This window comes from Lissotriton vulgaris, chromosome 4_1 (assembly GCF_964263255.1).
Source record: "Lissotriton vulgaris chromosome 4_1, aLisVul1.2, whole genome shotgun sequence".
In the NCBI taxonomy this organism is placed as follows: Eukaryota; Metazoa; Chordata; class Amphibia; order Caudata; family Salamandridae; genus Lissotriton; species Lissotriton vulgaris.
Genome location: NC_141691.1, coordinates 395821038 through 395847150, shown reverse-complemented (window position 1 = coordinate 395847150; position 26113 = coordinate 395821038). Strand labels below are relative to the sequence as shown.

Below are 26113 nucleotides of genomic sequence, written 5' to 3'. Positions count from 1 at the left end.
GAAAAAGCACTCTGCCACTGCTGCGCGGTGCCCACGTGCAGCCGCCTCGCTCTGACACGAACACGTAAAAATGCTGCCTTGTTATAGAAAAGTAAAACACGTAAAAATGCGCGGGCTGTAAGGGTACATGCAAACGATGTGCTTAGTGAGCCATGACGACAGAGGAAAGCCAGATGGCGCCTGTGCGCGTAACCGCGCGCTCTAGGCCACACAAAAAGCGTGTGGTCAGCTTTTTGAAGCCTCCTTACTGAAAGTCTCGCCAGAGCATCGCATGCGCTGGCTCAGGAGAGACCTAAAAATGACTCATCTGCTGGAAGAAGACTGCAAGCATGTCAGGGACATTTGGGGTTGCATTTCAGAAACAACCTATGCTTCAGAGGTCTTAAAAAGAAAAGAGGGGTTTGTTTATGTAAAGCAAAAAGTTTTTACAAGCTGGGTCAACATTACAAGGTGCCCGCTCAGAACTTCTCTACCTTCTGTAAAACAGATGGAATGGTGGCTGCACGGAAGACAAATAAATGCCCGCAAGGAAGCCAGAATTTGCAAAATATGAACAGCAGTCCTCCACCAGGCAAGAGGAGGCCATGTCATTCGCTGATCTGTAGGGCCACCTCAAGGGTCAAAATGACCTTTTAAGCCACTATTTTACAGGTTACATATGTTGCTAGTGACACATTGTGCTCATGAATTTTAAGTCACTGCCAGAAATTTTAGGAATAGGAAATGTTAAACAAGGTCTGATGTCATATTTCAAAGCACAATGCACCGGATTTCAGCAAGATGATTGTTGCCATTCTTTTGATTTTCCCCTACAGCCAGAATGTCCAGATACTGGCAATTAGAAGAAAGTTGAAGCAGCATATCTTAGGTCTAATTTCCACCATCTGGCCATATAACTACATGGACTAAAAGTGTCTTAATTGGCTTGGAAGATTTATGGTGCTGGATTACAGGCTATACTCCTCAGCTTCTACAGTTTACCTCTGTTTGTGCCTCAGAGGCAGCAAATAAACATCTTGTTCGAGCAATGTCTTCAACAGGATTAAGGTAGATAAGCAGCAAGTGGTTCAGCAGTATTGATTGCATGGCCAAAGACTCAAAGCAATAAATAGTAGTCTCCTTCATATGTTTTCCTAAATGTAGCATATTTGACACTGGCTGGTAAGCATGTGTAAATCTGAACAGTGGTCGTTGCCCAAAATCTGCTAAATAGTCATGGGAAAATTCCAGAGTGCTTCTTGAACTTCTCCAAGACTCAGCCACACGGCTGGGTTCAGTGCTTCTGATTTTCAGTGTGTGATATAACTGAAGGTGTTCCAAAGATTCACTTGAAACAGACTATTAAACAGAATACTAACTAGAACATTAACAGTCTTCATTCACATCCAGATCGCACTGCTAGACTAATCATCCTATGAAGCACCTACACGAAAACATGTAAATTGGTCTGGCATTCACCCATGCGAGGGTCTTGCATACTAGAATTCCTTCTACTTAACCTTTCTGACTCCAGATCCGGGTGATCAGACAGCAAGCATCTACTAAGAAAATAGTGACATCAGAGGGATCACGTTACAAAGGATTAGTTTCATTTACCTTAGCAGTGCTGTCTCACACAGCTCAAAGTTTAGTAGGTAAACTAAGTTATGGATGAACTCAGACCTTCTGATTTAGAACTAAGAGACTAGCTGGCTTAACTAGCACTTTAGGTGCTACCATATAGATTTTCATTAGCAAAACGGGCATCCTAATTGTAATAATGGAAGTCCTACCTTGGAACGAAGGACTTTCTGACATGGAAAGCATTACCGTAGGCAGGAATATGTGGAGAAAGTATGTATTCTGCCTAGATCGCAAATCTGCATCTTACAAATTATAGTCAGCAAAATAAAGCTAAGCCATTATCATTCAGAGTTTATGAAGGCAAATATTCCAGTAATGATGGGTTCAATACTACATAAATCCTTCACAACCTAATTACATTTTTTGACTCATTTTCATGGTGGACTAAGGCAACTTGAACACCTATAATGTTTCAGTCTCCAGGTATTATCTGCCGTTTATCACAGAAATTTGGCTAAGCGATAATGTGGCAACATACCTTAAATGAAGCCATACACCACATGATAAAAAAGTGATCGGAGTTCATCCTAGTAAAATTCGAACAGGACTGGCCATTGTTCATAAAAACTCTCTAAATAACAAATACAAGATTTCCTTTCCTCAGAATGCAAATCTATGCTGACCCTATGGTCTTTAACTCCCAACACATCAATCCTAATGATTTACAAACCTCTCACATGCAACCCGTCAATTGATGATGCCTCACTTGACTACATCACTTTAAGAATCCTACTTCCACATACTGAGACATGAATACCAGGTTTGCCAAATATAAACTGCACCAAACTAAATCCCTCCTCTGTAACCACAAATTTTAACCTACACCAATTGACCACAGGTTGTTTTCACACGGAAAACGGCCTTTACTACACAGTTTTTAAGCACACGTTCCGTTTCACTGCAAGCTAAACAACGCTTGCCTTAACCTTGCATATGCCTGAACCACGCATATCAGTGGTCAAGGCAGTTGGCGTTCTAGCTTACCAAGCGGGAAGTGGAGAGGAACCAGAAGGGAAGACCTGCATGAAAGATAGGGACGTGGCGTGGCAAGTTGGGCTGAGGTTGGAGAGGTAGGTTTAAAGGAAGGGGGCCGGTTTTAAGGCTCGGGATAGAGAGTTGGATTTTAAGGGAGGGGGGCTGGTTTTTGGCTCGGGGGGGTTGGTTGGTTTTAAAGTAGGGGTAAAGTTTTAGGGCTCAGGGGGGAAGGGGCTGTTTTCAGGGCAGACGCAGAGTTTTTAGGGCTCAGGACAGAGGGAGTTGGTATAGTTTAAGGTTTTAGGGGTGAGGTAATTTTTAGGTATCGGGCGGTCAGGGTATAGGACAGAGGTCAGGATTTAAGGGCGGAGGTGCTGGGCTGTGAACTTTACCACACATCCCTATACCAAGCAGGCTATTACCACAAAATTGTGTGATAAAGGCATGCGTGGTAAAGAAATGAGTTGCTTAGACACATTCATTGTTGGTGCTGCATGACAGAGCTACGCTCGCTTCAGCCATGCGTGCCTCTGTCTTACAACTGTAATCACACAGGTAGCCATACACTGGACACAATCTTTACTCTTTACACTCTCATCGCTGAGACGAATATTTATTCCATCATATGGACTGACTATCCACACCCTTCAATCTTACTCCACTGTCATCACAGCTAACTATAATCTGCAAAAACTCCAAAATAAGCTTCGATCGTGGAATAGCAACTTTACCTAGGCAATTTTTAATCTCAATTTAACACTTTGTTATCTAAAAACCCGACAATAACAATTCAGGAATTCCACCTCTGGTTGATATTGTAGCGTTCTAATCTAGGACCCTGATCGATACTGTGACCTTATGCCCCTATTCGGCTATAAATCCATTTATTCCCTATATTGGCATAACCGTTCGAGTGCAATATTCAGAAACTCGTCTCTGGCCTCACACGAATAGAGCCACATTTCAGAATCGCTTTCTCTGCCACTTCCTTTGCAACCAATTAGTGCAATGACATAGCAGAAGTTACTATCTAAGATTCCTAGATTAACACTCAGAGTTCTTCAACAAGATAAAAACTCAGCGACCTGGAAATCCCTGCTTGCTATGTTTTGATAAGTAATAGAACTCTAATGAGCCCTGATAGACGATCACTTCCTAGTGACATCTTTATTGACGTTTTATGTCCAAAAACTTACGCCAAACAAGGCACCTTTCAGATATAAATATTACCAACGTTGCCTTAAGCAAACGCTGATATTGCTGCTGCTGTTTACGCTAATGCCATCGCTGCTGAAGAAGCTGCTGTTATGCTGATGATACCATAACTTCTATCGCTACTGCTATCGCTGCTAACTAGCGAACGATGGTGTGGTGAACTTAGGAGCTGAACAGCCGTCCCCCTGCAAGAGCCCAGCAGATGCAAGCTGCCCGCGGACGCTGCCCCTCCTCCTCCTCGACACGCTGAGAGAGACGCTGTCTTTTCTCCTGCAGAGAAATCCAGCTCCGGCGTTTCTAGTCTACCCTTGCGGGTGACTGGGATATCGACCCCCTGAAGGAGATACCAGACCTCCATCATTCTATTCCAGAGGTATGGTGTCGACTAAACCCTTAGAGAGAATTCTTGAAGCAAACCTTGGCAAAACCAACTTAACTTAAAGCTACTTACTTACTCCCCTCCCAAGTATTAGGCTTAGGTCAGGTACACTGGGGTAGGCGTAGTTAGAAGCACCAGTTGAGTATTTTAGCCTAATGTATATATGAATGTATATATGTTTTATTCATTTTAAACCATTGTATGGCTAAGAAACCATATCAATGCTTTTACAGTATTATTTCGCAATACTCATCTTACTGTACGTACTTTTTATAGTAACAAGTCTTGCAATTGTGGCGATTCATTTCTCTTGTATGAGAAGAAAGACTGTTCAATAAATGTTACTCTTTATTGAAAACGCCCGTCTCTCTATTCTCTACATATTGTGAAAGTAAACTGCATAACCACTGACTGAATAAAATAACTGTCTATTGTTTCACATGACCCTAGAGATTGACTCTTGATCTGAGGAGCAAAGTTGTCATGTTGCACGGTTGTTGGAAAACTGAATCTCTTCTTGGCTGTGCCAGGCAAGCTGATCACTTCCTATTCAGTCAAGAAAGTTTCCAGTGACCTCTGAGCTAGTTGGTAACAAACCCAATTAAGTTTAGCATAGTCAGTGGAGGCCTGGAAGATCCGCACTTCTACGTTGATACTACTGTTTATGTTATTCCAATGCGCAGGGCCTATTGGGAAAATAGGAACTACACTACAATATCCAGTTTTGACAACTTGATCACAATTAAGAACTCCACCACTCAACAGCATTGAAAACCTGGTTGGTGGACACCTCGCTTGAAATCACTAAAAATAAAATAATAAAATATTTTCAAGGCTCTGGGAGAAAACATACAACTATCATAATAAGCTTGGATGCCAATGTCTCTTTAAAGTTTTAAAGCTGTAAAAAAAATAAAAAGACTTCATTAATCCCTCTGCATTTCAAAACCCATGTCTATTAAAGCATATTTACCCAATTGTTGCCAAATTGCAGAACTCTAAATGCATTGCATCTAGAATCACTCTCGCTGCCAAGATCAATGTGACTCCAACCTAATCTAAAAAGTTGGTGGTTTCCCCCGCGTTTTGCATGGTGCTAAGCTGTTTTTGACTAGTTTGACTGGGATCCTGCTAATCAGGACCCCAGCCTATCTGCTTTGTCCTTAAATTGGTATGTTCAGTACTTGGGTACATACCAGATTGGATACGGGGGTACCCTTAACAGTCCCTAGTATATGGTACTAAGGTACCCAGGGGCATAGGTACCCCAGAGGTCCCTCATGGGATGAAGCATGCATTATGCCACCCATGGGAGGGATGTATGACGGTACCACGTGTACTTTTACAACGTGTACCGTTACAACGCTACTTTTACCACGCAAGTCGTTACAACGACTTGCGTGGAGGGGCGATGGGTAGTAAATTTTTTAATTTACTATTCCAACTCCAGTCCGCGTGGACTCTAGGGAAGGAGTTGGATAGTAAATTAAACTATTTACTATCCTGGAGCGCCCTCCAGCGCAAGTCGTTGTAACGACTTGCGTGGTAAAAGTAGCGTGGTAACAGCACCGCGTTGTAAAAAATGCGTGCTAACCGTTGTATACCCCATGGGAGACCATTCAAAATGAAACTACGGGCCTGCCATTGCAGCCTGTTTAAGTTGCTGCTAGCCCCACTTACTAAAGATATAGGTTTCCTGTATATATGGTCACTGCACTTAAAACATCTAAGTCACCCCTAGAGCAGGTCTTTTTAATCCTGAAGGCAGGATGCCAGTCGTGGCTCGCATGACTCAACTTACCTTACCGGGTCCCACGCCGGCTCTGCTCCTGGCCGGGTCCCGAGCCCTCGTTTTCCTGCTGCTTTCCTGCTCGCCTTTCTCCGGCAGGAACAATGGCAGCAGGCATCCTCCCATCCCTAAGCCAATCACAATGCTGCAATGGCAGCGTTGTGATTGGTGCGAATGGCGCCCAGCCAGGTGCCTGTAGGGATGTAGGGAGGGCATTTTCTGTATGTAGGCCGCATGCAGCCTACAAAGAGAAAATGCAGAGCACGCATGACTGGTTTGGTGGACCCCAGCGGGCTGACCAAACAGTCAGGGTCTACAGCATTGGGCAAGCCACTCCTCCCCAACCCGCCCGCCCGCCCCCAACCAGGCATACCATTCTGCTTTCTCACAGCCATTTTTATGTTTCTGCTTCTCGCACTGGGAGAAAGCAGTGGGGCGACACTAATGGAGGAGCCGCCCCTGCAGGGTGCTTGGTTTTAAGTGTGAGGGTGCCCCTGCATGAGCAGGGCACCCCTGCAGCCCACTGAGTCTATTCTCACAGATTGTAAATGAAGCAGCCATGTACTATAGAGAGGGGCACCACGTAATTACGCAATGAACATCTCGAAATTTGATGCAACGAATCCTATCATGTTTGGTATCAAGCATGTTGGAATCATACCCCCACACCGGATTCCAGGGCACTGGAAGAGCCCTCTGTTACGCTCTCAGTGTTCCCGGTGCCAACCTTTTAGACCCGGACAGCACAAAATGGTTGCTGCTGACCAGAGACACGATTCTGCCTTCCTGCTGCTGAGCCAAGCTCCAGCAGAGGAACGCAGACCAATAGGCATCCTGTCACAGGGAGGTGTGACCTCCTCCTAGACAGGGTTTAGTGTATTGGGACCGGGTAGGTGCGCTTGCCAGCACCATTAAGTCAGCATGAGGGGCACATGTGGTGCCCCCGGGCACAGTCCAGTCCAAACCAGTCCTGGGAGCCTTTGGCTCCCACTCTGGCGCTAAACTGGACAAATTACAGGGGAGTAACCTCCCCCCTATCCAGACCCACCCCTAAGAGCGTCCCGGAATCGTCCCAACCCTTTCCTTAGGGAACTTAAGGGCTTACCTGGGTGTAGGCCCCTAGATTCGTCTTGGGACAAGATTCAGATCAGACACCACTTCTTCTTCTACTGTCCGGGCACTCAGGACTTCGCTGAACTTCATTTGGGCTCAACTAGGTTTCCCTTCCAAGCTGCTGCAACATCAGTGCCTGTGCACCATACAGAAACCTTCCAAAGGCCTGTGGGCATCAAAGACGCCTGAAGGAATCTCTCTTCGAGTGAAGGAGGCACTCCCCTGCATTCGCAGGCACCACAACTAAGTCGACCAGTCTGCTGATCCTGAGCTTCTCCAGACTCTGTAAGGTTCTGTAACACAGGTTGGTGGTTTTCCACAGCTCGCGAGGCCTGCCCTGCCCACTCACCAAGTTTGGGGCCAGTATCCCTCGTGGTGGTTGCAATAACCGAACCTCTGTGCACCGCATCAACTTGCAGTTGCACAGGCTTGTTGGCTCCTTCCAAGAAGATCTTCGGGCTCCAAGTAGCCCCTACCTCGAGCACCTCCAGTGACCAGAATCTTAAGCCACACCAGATCATGTGCAACATGGCCTGCATCTTTTGGTGAGCTGCTAGAGGCCCTCTTGTGACTCCAGTGCCTCTGGCCTGTGGGTTCAATTGAGGGTCACCTTTGTTTCCTTTGGGCTCCCCCGATTGCTTGTGGTGAGTCCCCTGGACCTTGCTGGTCCCGACATTGCACCTTCATCGACTTCTGCGTGAGTTGCATTTGCCAAGGCATGTTGGTGCTCCCGCCGGACACCTGCTCCTCATCACTTGACATCCAACTTGGGACAGCTTGTGCACTGCTCCTGGTCTTCATCAGCATCACCTGGTCCTCACACTGCAGAGTCAAGGTCACGTTATCCATCCTGCAACACCCAACATCAGAGGGCATTCTTCGTTGAAGTCAACTGGTCACCCCTGAGTGATACAGACTCTGTCCCCTTTGCTTGCAGTACCTCGCAGCTTGAATCCACCTTCGAATTCCACCGGCCATCTCTCCTTCATCAGCAGTTGCACTTTCTTGAAATCTTCCATTGGGTTCTACAGAGGTTTCCGACACCACTTCACACCTATGCACCCAGCTTCCCTGGTGTAGGCAACATGGGTACTAGGGTATCCATGGGTGGGGTGGCTCTCCAACCTTCTGTTTTTCATGGGGTTTTTACAGGTTCCACTGGGAAGGGTCCTTAATCTTTAAAGATCAAACCGCGACTTACACATAGTTATACGGAGCACGCTGTCGTGTTCCCACACTGCACACGCTCACCTTGGCAGGTTCCTTGAGTCCCCAGTGCTTCTACGTCCTCTCGACGCGGTCTTGACCCAAGTTGTGGTTCTTATACTACTTTCTTGGTGTATGGTTTGGTCCCCCCCTCTTCCACCCTCTCCGGGCCCACTGTGCATTCTGTGAAATGTACTATATTTCTTTGAAAAGTATTGTGTAAATTGTGATTATCTCCGAGTAGGAGATATCCAAATGAGTTAGAGAGTATTATATAACAAATACATATTAGCAGGCCAGCTACTATAATTCAAGTGTTGTCCTATCTTGAAAATTTACCAAAGACTATGCAACGGAACTATTGCACGCCACAGATTATCAAAAACGCATTATCCAGAAAACTGTTTGCTCTACATATCTGGAATCATGTATTACCAGCCCTCCAATCTTTATAGCGGCTGCCAGTTGATAAATATATTACCTTAAAGCAAACTCCCGCACACATTTGAGCTATCCACGATACTAGGTCACACCTCCTTTAAAATAAATTATGCAACTATTCCCAAACTTGATGACAACATTCTATAATGGCCCTACACCCATTCTATCCTTCAGAAAGTCTCTCAGTGGTGGAAACTCTTCTTCAGTCCAGATAGCCAACTCCTGCAACCCAATTCTTCCAAAAATAATAATAATTAACGACCACTTAAAAACTGTAGATTATCATCTACATGCTTATAGGGTATAAAATATAAACATTGCTAATGAAGACCGCAGGAACCCACATCTTTACTCACACTTTTCTGAAACGCTTCATGCTTTAGCACTGCTAGATGTTCGCTGGAGTATGACTGGGGTATGTCTCGGATCCTCAGGCACCACACACACAACATGTCCCATGAAAGCCTAACTACAATCCAATACCCACTGAACTATGAATTCCAAAAGAGCCTCAAAAGAACCAGATTTCAATCATAGCACCACTTGAGCAACATCAAGTGCTATATAGGTTCTCCAGTACAGCTCTAATTTAATTTCTGAGTAGACTAGGGCAGATACAACCTGGAGTAGGATTGTGTATATAAAAATATGCTGAAAACAAATACTGAATTTTCATCCACTCTAATGAAAACAACTTTTGAACCAGGCTTATGACCTAAGATTGAGACTGAGACAAAGCAGATGAGAAATGCCAGATGGTGAATGCCAACTGGTTCCACACTACAACATACTTCATATAGTGTACTGTACCGGAAACCCTTACCACTAATAACTACTAGAGTCAAAGAAAAGACCTAATAATAGAGGCAAAAATGATCAGACTTAAGTTTCAAGTTACCTACACCCACCTATTTCTGTATATTGGCCAATGGTGTCAACACTGCTTACATAAACCTTTCTGCATAAAAATGTGCCCTTTATTGCCAACAAATGTGGCAGAAAAGAAAAACACGTCAATCAGGCAAACGTGTTTTTTATTTAAATATTTATGCTCGAGGATAACCTTTAGGAAGCAGGGAGCGGATGTGTTTAGTGCAGTGGGAATCCATCTGGAGCTTTCTGCAGTTCAGATCTTCATACATCTCGAATGCAGTGAGCGAACCAGTACAGGGACCCTTCAAAACTAGAGAGCATATGGATATCAGTTGTTTTAACCAGAGGTTTGTTGGTGGAGTGCCAGTGAATGAATGAATGAATGAATGAATGCATTTATATATAGCACACAGCTACTCAACGAGAGCGTGCCATCGATTCAAAAGGCCTTGCCTGCAAACTCGCACACAATCCCCAAATACAAAAGGAAGAAATGAATGTAAAGGATACTGCTAAAAAGTAATCATTCATTGAATAAAAAGCCAAATTTTAAGGAGCGTCCTAAAAGTATCTAAATCCGTCACCGATCTCAATGACACAGGGAGTGCGTTCCAGGCCTGAGCACCGAAAAACCTAAAGGAGATGCCGCCCGAGCGGGCATGCACTATTCTAGGAACCACCACCAGGTTCATGGAAGAAGATCTCAAAGTTCTGGATGGAACATAATGGGTAACCCTCCTGCAGAGGTACCTTGCGCCACTACCGTGGAAGGCCTTAAAGAATAACACCAGGGCCTTGAATCTGATCCTTTTTACAGGGCCACCAGTAGGCGCTTCAGTCAGTACTCCGGGAGGCCGAGGTAAATAACATTCACATAGTCCAATATGGAGGTAATTAATACCTGGACCACGGTTTTCCTGCAGTCCAAAGGCAAGAGTGGAAGGATCTTCCTCAGCATCCTACGGAGGCCAAAGCAAGTTCCCACCACTGATTGGACTTGGGCTTTCATAGACAGAAAATTGTCTATCATAACACCCAAGTTCTTTACCATAAGTTTTACGGCGAGAGGAGGTGACATATATTCCGGCCACCAAAGTCTCCATTTGTCCGACGGAGGGAAGCCAAAAAAAATAATTTCAGATTTTTCTGGGTTACATTTGAGATGCTATGCTATGCTATGGGCACTTATAATGCCCACAGATGCTCCAGCAAAGGAGCGTCCCGGCGCACGACAAGGTAGAACACAGCACCGCTAAAAGCAGAGAATTGAAATGGGGCACCGCTACAAGACAATAATTAAAATAAGAGAGTTTTGATGGCCTTACGGAACAGCAACAGATCCTCCAACAGACGGATGGTCATAACACTTAAAAAAATACTTCAACAATCATGCAAGGTGAATGTCCAACATTTCAAAGATGCCACGTTTTGCACCACTCTCACCCCTACATATCTACTGTGCACCACAAATATTGAGGAGTGACCCCTTGAGTGATCTGTCTCCAGATTGCCTAATGGTAAATCCTTCCTTCAGCTGGCTATCTGACAGCATCTTCCTCTAATGTTTTGTGAGATGTGTTGTTACACTCATCAGCAATAACATGAATGGGGGAGGGGGTGGGCACTTTGAACTGCCAGTAGCTCTACAAATGGATCCTCGTGAAACAGAAGTGTGGAGGCATTTCCTGGATTTTCGGTTTGCATCACAGATTTGGTGGGTTACTGGAATGGAAGACTGAATTTTTGTGTGAATCTTTATTTCTTAAGTAGGGCATTTAATTTATGTCTGTACAAAGATCTGGTCGAAAGCGAAAACAAGTTAAACGTGCGTTGAAACACCAACCCATTTTCAGTGGTGAGGTAATAGCGGATACAATTTTGAAACACATTAAACTTGTATACATTTCCTTTGTTGTTGCGAGTAATGGAAAACAAATAGACATTTGAGGCGGGTCATAAACAGAATTCAATAGCCCATTCATAAAAAAGGAACTGCAATGCTTAAAGGATGAAATGTTCTACGTTTATCATAGGAAATATACACTCTGAATCTATGTAATGAGGTATATTGAAAATGGAGAGGCTCCGGCATATAAAAAAAAGGGAAGGGCACTAAACGATAGAGGGAGTGCTTTATCACGATTAAGAGTGACCAACTAGCGCGTGGATGGGATCTGTTTTTTTTCCTGATTCCTTCATTTATGTGTATAACCCTGTCCTGAAGAGGCCAAAGAATATAAGGCTGAAAAGTGGTCGCGTTGACATTCAGTTGGAGAGATCTGCATAAATTATAAATACAATTGTTGTGTGCCACATTATAGTTAGATCTACTTAGTGAATAGCCATATTAAGACACACTGGTCAGATTTCCTCCCAGTGGTTCTCCTGGATTTTATAAGGGGACACTCGCATGTGTTGTTTTTTTTATTTGTGGGTTATGTGTTGGATTTTGTATTGGTCTTATGTATGTGTAAATAATTGTATTGTGTGGTCCTTTTACACTGCTGATGGGCACTAGTGCCTTTGTATATGTATAAGTTATATTCATGATGAACAATAGTCATCTTTGAGAGAGTAATTAAATGTACTCGACTCATTTATAATTTGTTGCGTTAATTTCATTGAACCATTTTGTGCTTGTATAACATGTACCGAGATAGAGGCTGTAGAAAGAGTAAGGTTCTGATAGAGATTTCCATGTGTTTAAAGATATTATCTGTTCAATGCATAGTAGCTCAGTTAATGAAATAATGCTGTTTATTCTGCATCTTTTTTTTTTATCCTCATCTCACCAATAAGCATTTGCAATTCTCAAAGAGAAGCCATTGTTCGAATCTATGCACCCTACGACTACTGCATTCACTGAGGCCAAACCGGGCCCACCCCCTTTGTTGGGAGCTTGGTGTAATCATAGGACCAGTTTGTACCAAAGGGGAACTATGCCAGACTCGGCTCCCTACCCCAAAAATAGTAGGGCCTGCCAGATGTTCACACTACTCTCAGTCTCTCCCACCTGGTCCCGACGTGCCATGGCAAATGCTGCTTTTAACCAGTCCTCACACGTAGGGGGCCGCGGATCTTTCCACTTCATACATATTTCTCTTCGGGCAATTAATACCAGACATAACAACAAGCCTCTATGAGCCTCCTGAAGATTCTCCCCAAGCATTCCATCATCTCCGAATATTACCAAAGAGACATTAACCTTTATTTTGAATTTGAAAATACCACTTGAAATATCCCCAACCCACTGGGGGCGTGACTTGGCAAGCCAACGTGGCGGACATGGGCTGACAGTGCTCCATCCAGCCCAACTAAAAATCGTGCATTATCCTACCTCTCCAATGCCATCCTGCAACTCCAATATACCTCATTGCTGAGCTGTCACAACGGCCCTGCGTGGGCAAAAGCTGGTTCCGTGGGTGCCGCTAGGGACGACGATCTGTCAGTAGAGGCTCGGCGGGGCCTGGGGCGAGGCCGGGGTCGTCGCCTAGATCCCAGGCCACCTGGAGGAGGTACGGCCCTGGCGGTGTTATCCGGGTGCTGCGGTACCGGGCGGACGTTGGCACCGGCGAGCGCTCCTGAGCAGATGTCTTCCCCCGGGGCTGGTGGATCCCACCAGTGGCGGATCCTGCAGGCGAAACGCCACAGCTCGGCAGCAGTGTCAGGCCACGGTGGAGAAAATCGGACCACCGCCATCAATATGCTGGCGGCTGCTATCCGGTATAGGCAGTACATCCATTCATTTCCCCCCCTTTTTGTGCACCCCATGGGTCCGTTTGCGGACTGAGGCGCCCCCACACACTAGCGTCCTTTGAGAGCGGGAGACAGCTGGCAGCTCCCGGGGGCGCTGGCAGTCATATCGGACTGTGAGGGGGTAGGTGGTGGCACTGAGGGAGGTACATTGCATCGGAGGCCTTACGGGATCAGAAGGGACCGTGGGGTCATGGTTCCCCCCCCTTTTCTTCCATTGATAATGGAGGGGAGTGTGGGGGATCCCTGTGGGGGCCATGGTGCTTCGTCCGCCCCACTCCTGGTGTTCAGCTGCTCCTGGTGGCACTCCCACATTGGAGGTGTGACCGGTCCCCGCAGGTGACGTAGTTGGGGGCCAGCGCTGGTCATTAGTGCACGACATACCGGCCGGGATCGACGCTGTGGCTGCTCTGGCATTCCCCCCTCAGTATCATCCCCCCCTTTACCCTCTGGTGAGGGGTTCGGCGGTCGGGTCAGACTGCGGGGGGGCCCATCAGCGATGCTGGGGGGTGTAAACTGCTCCAGAGGACGTTGAGGAGGAGCCCCGTTGCACTCTGCTGTCTCGTGTAGTGGACAGGATCCCCCGTCGCAGAGGTCGGTATTTGAGTGGCCTATTGGTTTGGGTGGATCTCCCTTGGACCCCTGTCGGTGGCCCTGGACAGTGGTTCTCCTTCCTGATTTCTAGTCACTTGTGGCGCTCTATTGCTCACTTGACGACTGCCCCGACGGGGCTAAGAACTATTCAGTGCCAGCCATGACACGAGATAAGGGGCCCTATTGACAAGTTTACTTGCGCGGGTGCCACTGGTGGGGTCGCAAGGAAGTGTGTCAGACAATGCAGGGCTCCTGGCAGCCATTACACCGTCCAGATAGGGACTGCGGGGTCGGACGTTATGCTATTGCGGCAGGATCTGCGGAACGCTATGTCCCGTATCACTGAGGCCGAGACTCGGATCTCAGGAGTGGAGGATGATGTTACCATGCTGAAGAAGCGGGTGGCAGGGTTGGCGACCAACCAATGGGGCTGTGCACTGCGAGTGGAAGATGCAGAAGAAAGGGCAAGACGCAATAACCTCAGATTTGTTGGGTTTCCGGAGGGCTGTGAGGGGGCAACCTGGAGCAGTTCCTCATGCAGTTGCTGGAAAGTTGGCTTCCACCGGATTCGATGTCCCGCTGCTTTGTGATTGAGCATGCTCATCGTGCGCTTATTCAGAAACCTCTACCTGGGGCTTGCCCAAGACCAGTCATGGCAAAGCTTCTGAACTATCATGACAGGGATGTTATTCTGAAGCAGGCACGTATCAAAGAACCCCTTCAGTATGATATAGCTTGCATCCTAATTTTCCCAGATTACACAAGGCTGGTTCAGCAACAGAGGCAATCGTTCCTGGCGGCCAAGGCCCGCTTGAGGGACCTCAAGCTCCCATATGACCTACTGTACCCTGCTCGTCTATCGCTCCTGTACCCATTTCTTTGACTCACCAGAGGAGGTGTTTAAATGGACTGATGAAACGGCGCGGGTGCAGGCCCATACGCCGCCGGGACTAAAGTCCGATTCCTCCTCGTCGGAGGTTGCGCGGGGAGGCCCTCAGTGAAGTCGAGGGGAGCCAGAAGATCATGCTCCAAGCGCCGCTCTCTGTCCTGCGGTGCGGAATTCTGGACTGGCTTGGTTTCAGGCCGATAGACAGTGAAACACTGAAGGACACACAAGTGAGGAGCAGAGGCGGTACTGCCTATACTTGCTGGATCGGAGAGGCTCAACTATGGGCTGGGTCCGTTAGTGGGCCTGTGCTAATAGAGGGAGTGTTAGCATTGGGGATCCATTGGTCGGGGCGGGCCATTCCCATCGCAGCAAATGCTTCATCGTTTTTGAGGTGGGGGGTGGGGGTTTGTTGGGAGGGGGCTTGTTAAGATCGTTGATCTGACTTCACCACACAGGCAGCTGGCTGTCTGAGAGAGTCAAAAGCAAAATGAGAGTTTGCTTCTGGCATGATCCTGTTTGAATGAGTGACGACATGTTGAAAATAATGTAGGAGTAGCGAATAACACAGGACATCACAGATCTATCAATAGTAATATCAATAGGGTCCTCAGCTTGACTCCATCGCGGCCCCGTAACTTTTTTAGTGCCTGCGTATTACCGGAAGTGTATTTATACACTTCCTGTAATCTACTTGGTAACTCAAGAATTAAAAACTTTGGACAAACACTCTACCGAGGAGTTAAGCATGTGAGAATACGGTGTTTTGAGACAAATGGAGAATAGCATTTGAAAATGATGCATCTTCATATAGTTTCATGCTTCAAATAAAATGTAGAACCATCACATGGGGGTAATAGGTAGTGGTTAGACTATGGTGCCAGATTGTGGGATTGATATAAAGAGGGATGATACTGGACAATGTGTCTTCCTGATTATTTCAAATAGAAACAGAGTTAACGTGACCCACACTTGAACTGAGGGTTACCTGGAGCATACAGCCGGGAAGTAACCCCGAGTGACTAGATTAACAACACTGTATATATAACAACTGTTAAACTGCATGTGAATAGTTCTATACTATCATGGGACAATCTAGATTTCAGATGTATCATACAATTAGCAATCTGAATTTAGTGCATAAAGCGATAGCCAATAAACAATGTGTTAAACAATCCCTTTAGGTAATCCTGGATCATAGAAGACCATGGGTCATTTATTTATTGGATGGCGAAAGAGTGTTCTAAAGTACATAATAGGAAGACTCAACACCTAAAAACGATTATAGCTAGAGCTCCCGGTTTTGTGGTATTTATTTTAAACATTTCCGTCTGTATTTATCCATATTTATTTTGTTGCCATTTTATCTGTATATATCAGCATTTGTTTTTCCTGCAAGCAAGATCAGACTCTGGAGCTAGTATTTTTCCATGTTTATTTAAATAGACAGTGCACAGGGTTGTTATTGGTTTAGCTATATTTATATATACACCAAATTAAGTGAATACAATACTTTTGTGAGCTGCTGCTGTTACAATATTGTAAATACTATGTCACTAGCCATGATTATTAGATGTAAACACATTTAGAAGAGTGCTCCAGTGTACTATCAGTGACCTGGTCAAGAGTGCATGAAAGAGCTGACAGCTTTCATGATAATTTAGATATATTGGGTGCCTTGTTGCTCTTATTGCTAGTTCCATGCTTCTCTCTGCAGCATGCTCTGTGGTGCAATTTGCTGTCCACAGCAGAGCGAGCAAACAACCTCCTTTGAGGCAGTGGGCTCTTATTTCTGAACACCAAGGATCTTTAAAGTGTCATGCCACCACCTTTGTCCCATCTCTGCCTTTCGCAATGGTCTCCCATGTGGCTAGGGCAGTCTTGACAGAATAAATCATCCGCCTGGTGTGGGAATAAAGTTGCACTCCTCAGAAATTAAGGCCCTGCATTAGTCCTGACGGACTCTATTTCCCTCACACTTTTGAAGCCTGAAATAATGAACAACACCCACATGAGCTGGCATCTTTTGAATCACTTTTTTTCAACGTATTCCTTCGCTAATGCAAAATACATTTTCCAAAAGGGAGAGACAGTCTCTGAATTGAAGAGTCTGGGCCTTAGACGTGTATCATTTGCCTTATTTTACTTTTTACTGCCTAGTAGCATTGAACCTTTTACTGAATTTAGAAGACAAAGTTTTGTTTGTTGAAGACGTTTTTGGTGCATTGGTGCGCAATATCACGCAGTGTAACTGCGGCCACGGTGGAAAAACCACGATTTAACTTTGAAAAGAGTTTACAGATATGCCCTGGCTGTCTCTGGCAAGATGCACCTCTCAGGAATGTTTACATTCTGCTACTGTTTTCTTGCTGTGTTTTCTTCATGCCAAACAAAGTCAGGGTGCAAAGTTTAGTTGTATGGCCTGCAAGAATCCAAATGTTAATCCGACCGAATTTCCCCAACAATGTTTATGCTGCCGGGCTTTTAGCCCTTTTCGGGTCACATTCAAAAGATTTCTTTTTCATTCTCAAAGTGACTCAGTGACCATTTTTAATTACTTACTATTGCCACACGCTTCCAATAAGAAGTTTAAAAAAAAGAAAATAAAAGAAGCCACAGGTGAGAGAAAGGATTGAAAGAGTTTTTGAGTGCTTTGTCACCCTGCCGACCCTCACAATCTATCCTGCAATCAACTCATTTCTACTGGTCTTACATTAGCCACTTAGAGCATCCCCAGCCTCCATAAAGAGCAAACAGTGAAACAAAAGGGCTATGGAGGGCAGGCCAGAGCTCAATACAAGACCCTCATAGGAAGGAATTTCCCGTGCATATCCAAAGATTAATGGCCCAGCAGGTATTAATGTGGGCAGGCATACACTGAAATCAGGAAGAGCGGTGTGGCAAGGCAACCACTTGCCTGGAGCACCGGTTTGGTCGTATTTTTCCATTTCTATTAATAAATACAGACGGAAAAAAAAATTTCGGTCTGTATTTATGTGTAAAAATCTGTTTAAACGGAAAACCGGGAGCCCTAATAATAACTTACTAAAGACGTGAAGGGTAAGTGAAAAGTATGCACTGCTGTGTATTTTATTAGGGATTCAAATTACTTGCGTATAGGTACAGTGTTCACATTGTATGTGGTTTTCTAACAGGTGACAAAAATAGGAACCACAGATGGAAGCACAATTGATCTTTGAACCTGTAGCGCCTTTCATAAAGTAAGTGTCTCATATGGCCAAAAAGGACCTTTAGAATAAATGGGCAACCTATATAAAACAAGCATTGGAAATGCAATAGGTCTCGCATTAGGAAAGTTTGAGCTTTTCGTCTTACAAATTACTTTTTTTTATTTGTGTTGTTTTTTGAAATAGCTCAAATAGCTTTGTCATTTACAATGCCAATAGTTATAACTTTCGCAAATGTGACACCTATAGCATTTGTAATGCAACATGTTTTGTATTTACGTGACTTAGATATATTGATATTAGAAATAACAATGGCTTTTAATTTTTTAAAATAATTAATACTTAAATAATTTATTTAATTTGTAATGTCAATAGGTCTTGCATTAGGAAAGTTTGAGCAATTAGTATTGTAAATGACATTTTTTTTTAATTTATGTGTTGGTTTTGAGAATAGCGAAATGAATAGCTTTGTTATTTATAATGCCAATAGTTTTAACTTTCGCAAATGTGACATCTTTAGCATTTGTTTTGCAATATGTGTTGTATTTACATGACTTAGATGTATTGATATTACAAAGAACAATGGCTTTTATTTTTAAAAATAATGAATACTTAAATAAAAGTTATTGTCATTTATAATGGCACTAGCTTACATTTTTGTTAATAACTTTTGGGAAGATTATGTTCATTGTATTTTATTGTGACGAACATCCAAGAACAGAAGTGAAATATTAAAAAAATGTTGGTGACATTTGTAATGATCTGCTATAGACATGAGAATTCAAGACTGGAATAAAAGAAAAAATAAACTTACAATTCTGAAAAAAAAATTACGTAGTTGTAGCCAATGAAAGCCCGATCCGATGGTGGGTATTGATGCATTGTGATTACAGGGTGCTGTGCATACTTTGAAAAAGCCGCTGCAGTGGACCCTGGGGCGGAATGAAAAGGTTTATAGCTTAAATACTTTCCCCCTTTCACCGCCGCCGCCCTCTCTCGTGAGGGCATCAAAGAGAGAAGCGGAATGCATTTAAAAACTCAAAAAAGTCGCACCAGCTCAAACGCTCACTAGGACAGCAGAGTGTATTAAATTCGGTTCACACTGATGTGATTCGCGAGTTGCATTTTCCTAGGTGTGGCCTGGGCAAAACCCTCTGCAAAACATTGGAGCGAGCTCTCGGGAGAGACGGAAGAGAGTGCGAGAGAGAGGAGAGAAACAGAGAGTTATAGCGAGAGACGGGAGAGAGTGCATGAAAGAGAGGGAGAGAGTGCGAGAGAAAGAGAGAGAGAGCTCTAGGGAGAGACGGAAGAGAGTGTGAGAGAGAGGGAGCTCTACAGAGACGGGGGAGAAAGAGAGTTCTAGCGAGAGACGGGAGAGAATGCGAGATAGAGAGGGAGAGAAAGAGAGAGAGGGAGAGACGGGAGAGAGTGCGAGAGAGAGGGAGAGGAAGAGAGAGCTTTAGGGAGAGAGTGGGGGAGAAAGAGAGAGTTCTAGCAAGAGCGCGAGAGAGACAGCGGGGGTGCCACAGAGTAATCAGACGGTTGCCGAGGCGCGGGCGGCGATGCGCGGACGGTGGTGGCTGGTAGTGATATGAGTGAGATGTCATTCCCTGATCGGCTCTGGCTGAGCCGGTGTCTGCACATTTGTTTCCCTGCTACTATTTTCAAGGTCAGACAAGTTCCTAATAATGTAATGTGTGGATGTTTTTATTAGTAGCAGTCATAGTATTTTTAGAGTTTGAAGGGTTGACGTGCTCTGTTTTTTTCCTGTCAGTTAGTCAGAGCGCTGTAAACACTGTGGGAATAGCTGGGGCTACAACAGGCAAGGGCTGGGGTAAGGACGCAGGGGAGAGGGGGTATTGGGTGGGCGCTGGGGAAAGCTGGGGAGCTGGGGACTGGACGAGGCCGTGGGCTAAGAGGGTATAGAATACAAGGGTCTGTGAAACTATAAAACAAGTTAAATAAGGAGACAGGCCGTGAAACTGAAAGCACGGCCAGCCGGCTGTGAAAGCCTTTGATCCGGCAGGCGGCAATGAGGGTGTGAAGCAGCAGGGGCTGCGGGAGGGAGGCTGGGCTGCCTTTGATGTGTAATGCAAGGCAGGCGGCTAGTGGCATGTGCACGCGCTTTTAATGTCAATGCGCTTGCGCATTGAGCTTGAATTTCACGGGCTCTGCAAGGAATCGCAAGTTGGTTAAAGTCTGTTTAAGCCCCCATAGTCTCGCAAGCTCAATGCGCATGCGCATTGACAGGCGAGACCTAAAAAGTTTAAGAGAATGATGCATAATTTACAGGTCGAGACTTCTCAAACAGGCTCCATCTAAATAAATCCACGAGTACAGGAGAAGCAGAATACTAACAACTTTAAGAGGTAACTGGTGGGTGGAAGTGAATATGACCCAGGCCTAGATGGTGAGCCATATGAAGTTAACCCCTTAAGTGCTGCGCACGTTCACTGGCCGATGGCACCACTACCTCCGTAGTGCTGCCGTCGGCCGTTGAACGTTCGAACTGCACCTGCGCAATGTAACGTCCAGCACTGAAGCTGGACGTTCCATAGCAGCTATGAGGTTAAACTTTGTGTATGCCGCTCTTCCCTAGAGGATTCTCTATTCTGGGAACCTCTGTTTTAAATGTATATAACATCGAAGAAAGATAGTGTGGAGAACTTATATGTTGGGTATCAACCCACTATGTCAATAGTGTGCACTGAACAGAGTAGTATATGAAGTCATGACATGCATCTAATAAGGTGTTGATCTGTGTCTGTTTCCAGATTAACAACTGCTTTTAAACGTGTTTTAAGAAAAACTTTTTTTTTATTTGTCCTGAAGAAGGCAGAGACTGATTTGACAATCCGCCGAAACGCCGCATCAACACTAGTTCAATTATAATAAGTGCATGAAGAGTTTGAATAAAAGTTTTAGATTTTTTATGTGGTAGAGATCTATATGCAAAGCAAAAATCTCTCTAATACTTATGTGAATTGATATTATGATTGTTTTTGTGTATATTTTATCGATGTTATTGTACACATTTTAGAACTAATGTACATTTTTCTTATTATGGATTAATATGAAATATGCATTTTATGAATGTAGTGAAACAATTTTATAATAAATTATTTTTAATATACATAGAGGAAACAGAACTTTGCATTTTTTTTTAGGTTTTTATACAGCCTGGTATATTTTCGGTTCAGTGCACTGTTTGATCATAGGTTGACCAAGTAATATATAGCACAAAAGGGATCCCTCTGTTTTTTAGTTGGACTATTTTTTTAACCTATCTTTAACACTATACCAATTTAGAGTAGAGTGCTAAGGGCAACCGCCCCGGTTTTGGCCCACAGATGCCATTTGTTAGATGGTGGTAATAATGTAACAAGCATTGGCAAAGTCAATAGGTCGTGCCTTAGAGAGCTAATGGCCTTGTCAGTATTTTTTATCCATGTTGTACAGCAAGACCAGCACTGGCTGCATCATAGTACTTTTTGGGGCATTATTCCAGGGGAAAACATATGCGGGGGCAACATCCTCAACAGCAACTGCTGGCCTGTGAATAAAAAGTGGTTGACGAGGCTTTCAACCCATCATAGGACTTTTGTTGTGTACTGCGGGTGGTAAATAACATGGACACATTTGGAAGGGGAGAGGCAATACGGAGGGAGGGAGGAGAAGCAAGAACGTGGACAGTGGGAGGAGACAAAAAAAACACGGGGACAGCGGGTGGAGGCAAGCAACAAAATGGACAGCAGGTGGGGCAGGCAACAACACAGACAGTTGGAGGAGGGGACTGGCAACTAAGTGACAGCGGGTGGGGGTAGGCAGGCAACAACACAGACAGCGGGTGGGGGTAGGCAGGCAACAACACAGACAGAGGATGTGGGTAGGCAGGCAACAACACAGACAGCGGGTGGGGGTAGGCAGGCAACAACACAGACAGCGGGTGGGGGTAGGCAGGCAACAACACAGACAGCGGGTGGGGGTAGGCAGGCAAAAACACAGACAGCGGGTGGGGGTAGGCAGCGGGTGGGGGTAGGCAGGCAACAACACAGACAGCGGGTGGGGGTAGGCAGGCAACAATACAGACAGCGGGTGGGGGTAGGCAGGCAACAACACAGACAGCGGGTGGGGGTAGGCAGGCAACAACACAGACAGCGGGTGGGGGTAGGCAGGCAACAACACAGACAGCGGGTGGGGGTAGGCAGGCAACAACACAGACAGCGGGTTGGGGTAGGCAGGCACAACACAGACAGCGGGTGGGCGTAGGCAGGCAGGAACACAGACAGCGGGTTGGGGTAGGCAGAAAACACGGATGAAGTTTAAAAGCATAATTTCATTTTTTTTTTTTTGCAGTAATGTGAATGCAAGCATTGAGAAAACAACTGGTGCTAAGGCCATGTTGACAGAGGAGTTTTTACACTGTGCTCTACATGAATATATTTGCATTTTGCACCACTAAAAGTTAATGAGGTATAATTGATTTTGTGCATTTCATTGCGTCCGTTGTGCACTATGTTTTATCACCATCATGTAGTAAGCTGGTTGCAAACTAAGGGCAAAAAAATGAGCATACAAAACAGCTTCCTCTCAACAAGCATTAGATGGAAGATGGAAAACATGCACCAAAATAGTTTGCATTTTTAATCCATTTCATTCTGACCTCTAAATTAGGCCCCCTGCCTGAAAACAAACTGCAACAGGAACCTGTGCTTGAAAGCGCACAAAAATAAACGTAAATCACCCAAGGCAAACATGTTTCAGTCTATCACCAATGAAACCTCACTGAGACTGCTTTTCAACAAGCTTTTTGCCAAAACGAATAGTATATTTTCATTGAAAATGCCTGAAAAAACATTAACTTTATTCAGTAGCTTTCACCTTTACGTTTCAAAACTGGACAAACTGTTTTTCACGTTGCACAACTAAGGTAGCTTGAAACCCTATTTTAAAAAGGAGCAATTAACTCGGATACGTGTATTTAAACCAATGTATATTTTTCATTCTATTGGCGCACAGTTACTTGTTTTATTTTCCTTTCGGTGATTTTTATCATTTTTCATCGAACCCATAAAGAATGTAAAGAGAATAAAAGAGATCGTCCCAAACACACAAAAATACAACATATAACATATGCATTCGTTGTGGCAAAATCAGATATGCACTGAAAAAAAATCTATCATGTGATGGAGAGATAAACCACAAAACAAATAATTCTACATATACAAAAAGCGAGTGGCAGTCCACTGCAGAAAGCAATGGCGAGCAATTACTTGCTGAAAATTCCTGCCCTGCTCCCTATTCAGGGACCAGCAGGAAACACTAAGTAGAATTCAGAGCAAATACATGATATACATAAAAGTATACAAACTGATACATTCAACAATTAAACGCCCCGCTGTTACAGTGTATAGCTATTCAAATTGTTAGGGAAAATAAAGCCCTCCCCTTTGCCAGTGACAGGTGGAGTAACAACACTGTGGTGTTTAATAAACAGAATAGGGACCACTGAAGGGGCGGGGGTGGGTTTGTCTACGAATCAACCATCGCCCTACAACGCGGTTAAAGTACCAAGCTCTGGTGAACAAGAAAATGCAAGGAACTTGCTTATACAGGTGAAATTGGAATATGTTACAGATCAACTCTTCAGACCCAAACCTGCGTACCTGTCTGTTCCCGACAGTGGGGGAGCAGCAGTGGGTGTCTGTGATTGTATTCTACAATAATACCCTGACGATGTCTTGTTTGATCGTGTCCAGCCAGGGAAGGATGCAACGATAGCCAGCGACGTGGTATCTGGCACTCGCTTGTCAGATCGAAAACAGGTTTGTTACATTTCACTGTTGTTACTGCAAATTGCAGTGTGAAATAGACCGATGTTTAAAACAAATTCTGGGATCTTTAAGGGATTTTTCGCGTTTGCACTGAACGTAGTTCGATGCGCAGCTGTTCTGCAGGCGACGTTGTTTTCCCCTTACTGAGGAGAAAAAAACTCAGGGTAGCAGACAGATGCAAGGATGCGAAGCACACTGCAGCACTCAGTGAGAGTGCACGACTGGGTCTGGCGTGCAGCTTGCATAAACCTCTCCTGTGCAGAGAGCGGGCAGCTTTCCCCATAACCTTTGATTAGACAAGTAATGCGATGGGGATCACAGAGGCTGGTCTGGACCTGTACGGAGAATGGTGGCTGCACAGGAAGTGGCTCCGGCTGTCTGAAGCGAGCCCGCAGTGTCAGGCGTAGGACTGTTACATACCCACCCGCGCCCGGAGCGGAAGTGATAGCATTGTGGCTGGGCCCAGTTTAGGCCAGGCCTGACGGTGTCAGCACACCCCGTAGTTTCAGAGGACATTTTGTTTTTGTCCTTTTTTTTCTCGCTGAGGTTCTTTGTCGCAGCTGCGCCTGCAACCCCTCCCGTTCTCTGCCGGAGGCCGCGGGCAGGGCCTAGCGAGGCCTATGGAGGCCCGTCCTAAGGCCTCGCGCAGCGCCCGATCAAGTTTCGCCTCTAATTTCGGGGTCCCCTGCCCTCCCCCTGCAGCCAGTCTTCCCGCCGTTACCTGGCGCCCGCTGGGCCGGGCTGCGGCGGCTGCCGTGGTTGCTCCGGAGGTGGCTGGGCTGCTCGGGATTGAGCTAGGGCCTTGTTCGGCAGGCCTGGGCCAATCAGGGCCGCTGGCTCGCAGTACGCGCGGCCTCCTCCTCTTCGGAGCCCGGCTTCGTTACGTCACTGCACTCAGCAGCAACAGCAGAGCGGCGGCCGCTGCACGGAAGAGGGAAGGCCGGGTACTGCTGCGGCCCGGGGGACGAAGGATCGGTAAAATGCAAACCGCCGAGCTTGACACGTCCCATACCCGGTCATTCGTATTCTCTTTATAAAAGATATACAGGTCTGCTTCTAAAAATGTAGTTTACGTGAGTCCATGAAAATATCGTTTTGTTTACTCGCACCCTCCGTACACCTGATTTACCCGTGCCGGCGCCCCTTCCCAGTGCTTTAAATAGTAATACAGACGTGATTGTGCTCACAATTCAGAATACTTTTATTATGCTCCTAAAAAGGTTAGGGATTCTCACGTTAAATGCGTTGCATTAGAAAGTGAAGGTACTGTGCCTTTCAAATTATACCAGTCAAGTTAAAGCATTGTCAAAATCCAATTCAGTTTAGGCTCTTTTCCGTAATAAGAACTACTATTGTAAACTAAAAATCATGCCAAGTTGCCAATATTATTAGTCTTGTAATAGTGAGCACATCCGACACGATTACACGAGTGGCCATCCAGTGCACGTTTACTAGCAGTAAAGATGTTAAAGTATCAAGCAGGATTGCCTACAGTATTGTACATAATGCGTTGTCAGTTTGAAATGCCTTTACAAGGGTAATATTCTCATTGCTGCAGTACCCCTTGCACAATGATAATAAGTCTCCGAGTGTAGAAGACAAGTTGTCTTATTAAATCCAGGACAAAGGTTAACTTGATAGGAAGCTTTATTCCAAAGGTTTCCAAATCACATGAGGAGCGCCTCTTCAGTCAGGAGTCCGAGTAGCAACTGAAAGTATCTAACGAACACCTGACATCGGAAGGCTCCGTACATACAAATGAATACAAGTATACATTCTCAGCATGCGCCCACGCATGCCATACAAAGAATACAAAGGGCACGAGATAATAGCACCAGCAACTATTACGTTACACTACATCACCTTCCCCCTTATATAAAAATACAACCAAAAGAAATAAATAAATTAAAAAGAAATAGATTCATTATATCTTGCGGGAGGTTTCCTTATACGACCACTGCGACTACAAGAAGGAACCGCAGGATCAATAACCACACAAGGAAGGGGCGAGAAGCCCTTCGAGGAAGGAAGGTGAGGAGGGAGGGAAATCAAATTGGGTTGTAACCAATGCATCCAATCACACCCCTCCTGTGTTGACAAATTTTTCCTCTTAGCAATAAGAGTAGCTTGTTCTTCAGTTAATTTTGCCAATTGCCTCCCATTCCACCAGCCTTTGTCCCCCAAGAAAACAGCATTCTTGCTGACTTTAACAACTTGAACAGGGCTAGAAAATACAGACATACC

General features: G+C 45.1%; 1 protein-coding gene across 1 annotated transcript in view; it reads right to left on the bottom strand.

Annotated features, from left to right (window-relative positions):
* Positions 1–24753, bottom strand: part of ZNF711 (ZFX family zinc finger ZNF711) — a 177939-nt gene extending 153186 nt beyond the window's left edge. Inside the window, exon 1 of the mRNA XM_086918776.1 lies at positions 24591–24753. The gene's annotated coding sequence lies outside the window, so the exon portion shown is untranslated. The remainder of the gene's footprint in view (positions 1–24590) is intronic.
* Between the last annotated feature and the right edge of the window lie 1360 nt (positions 24754–26113).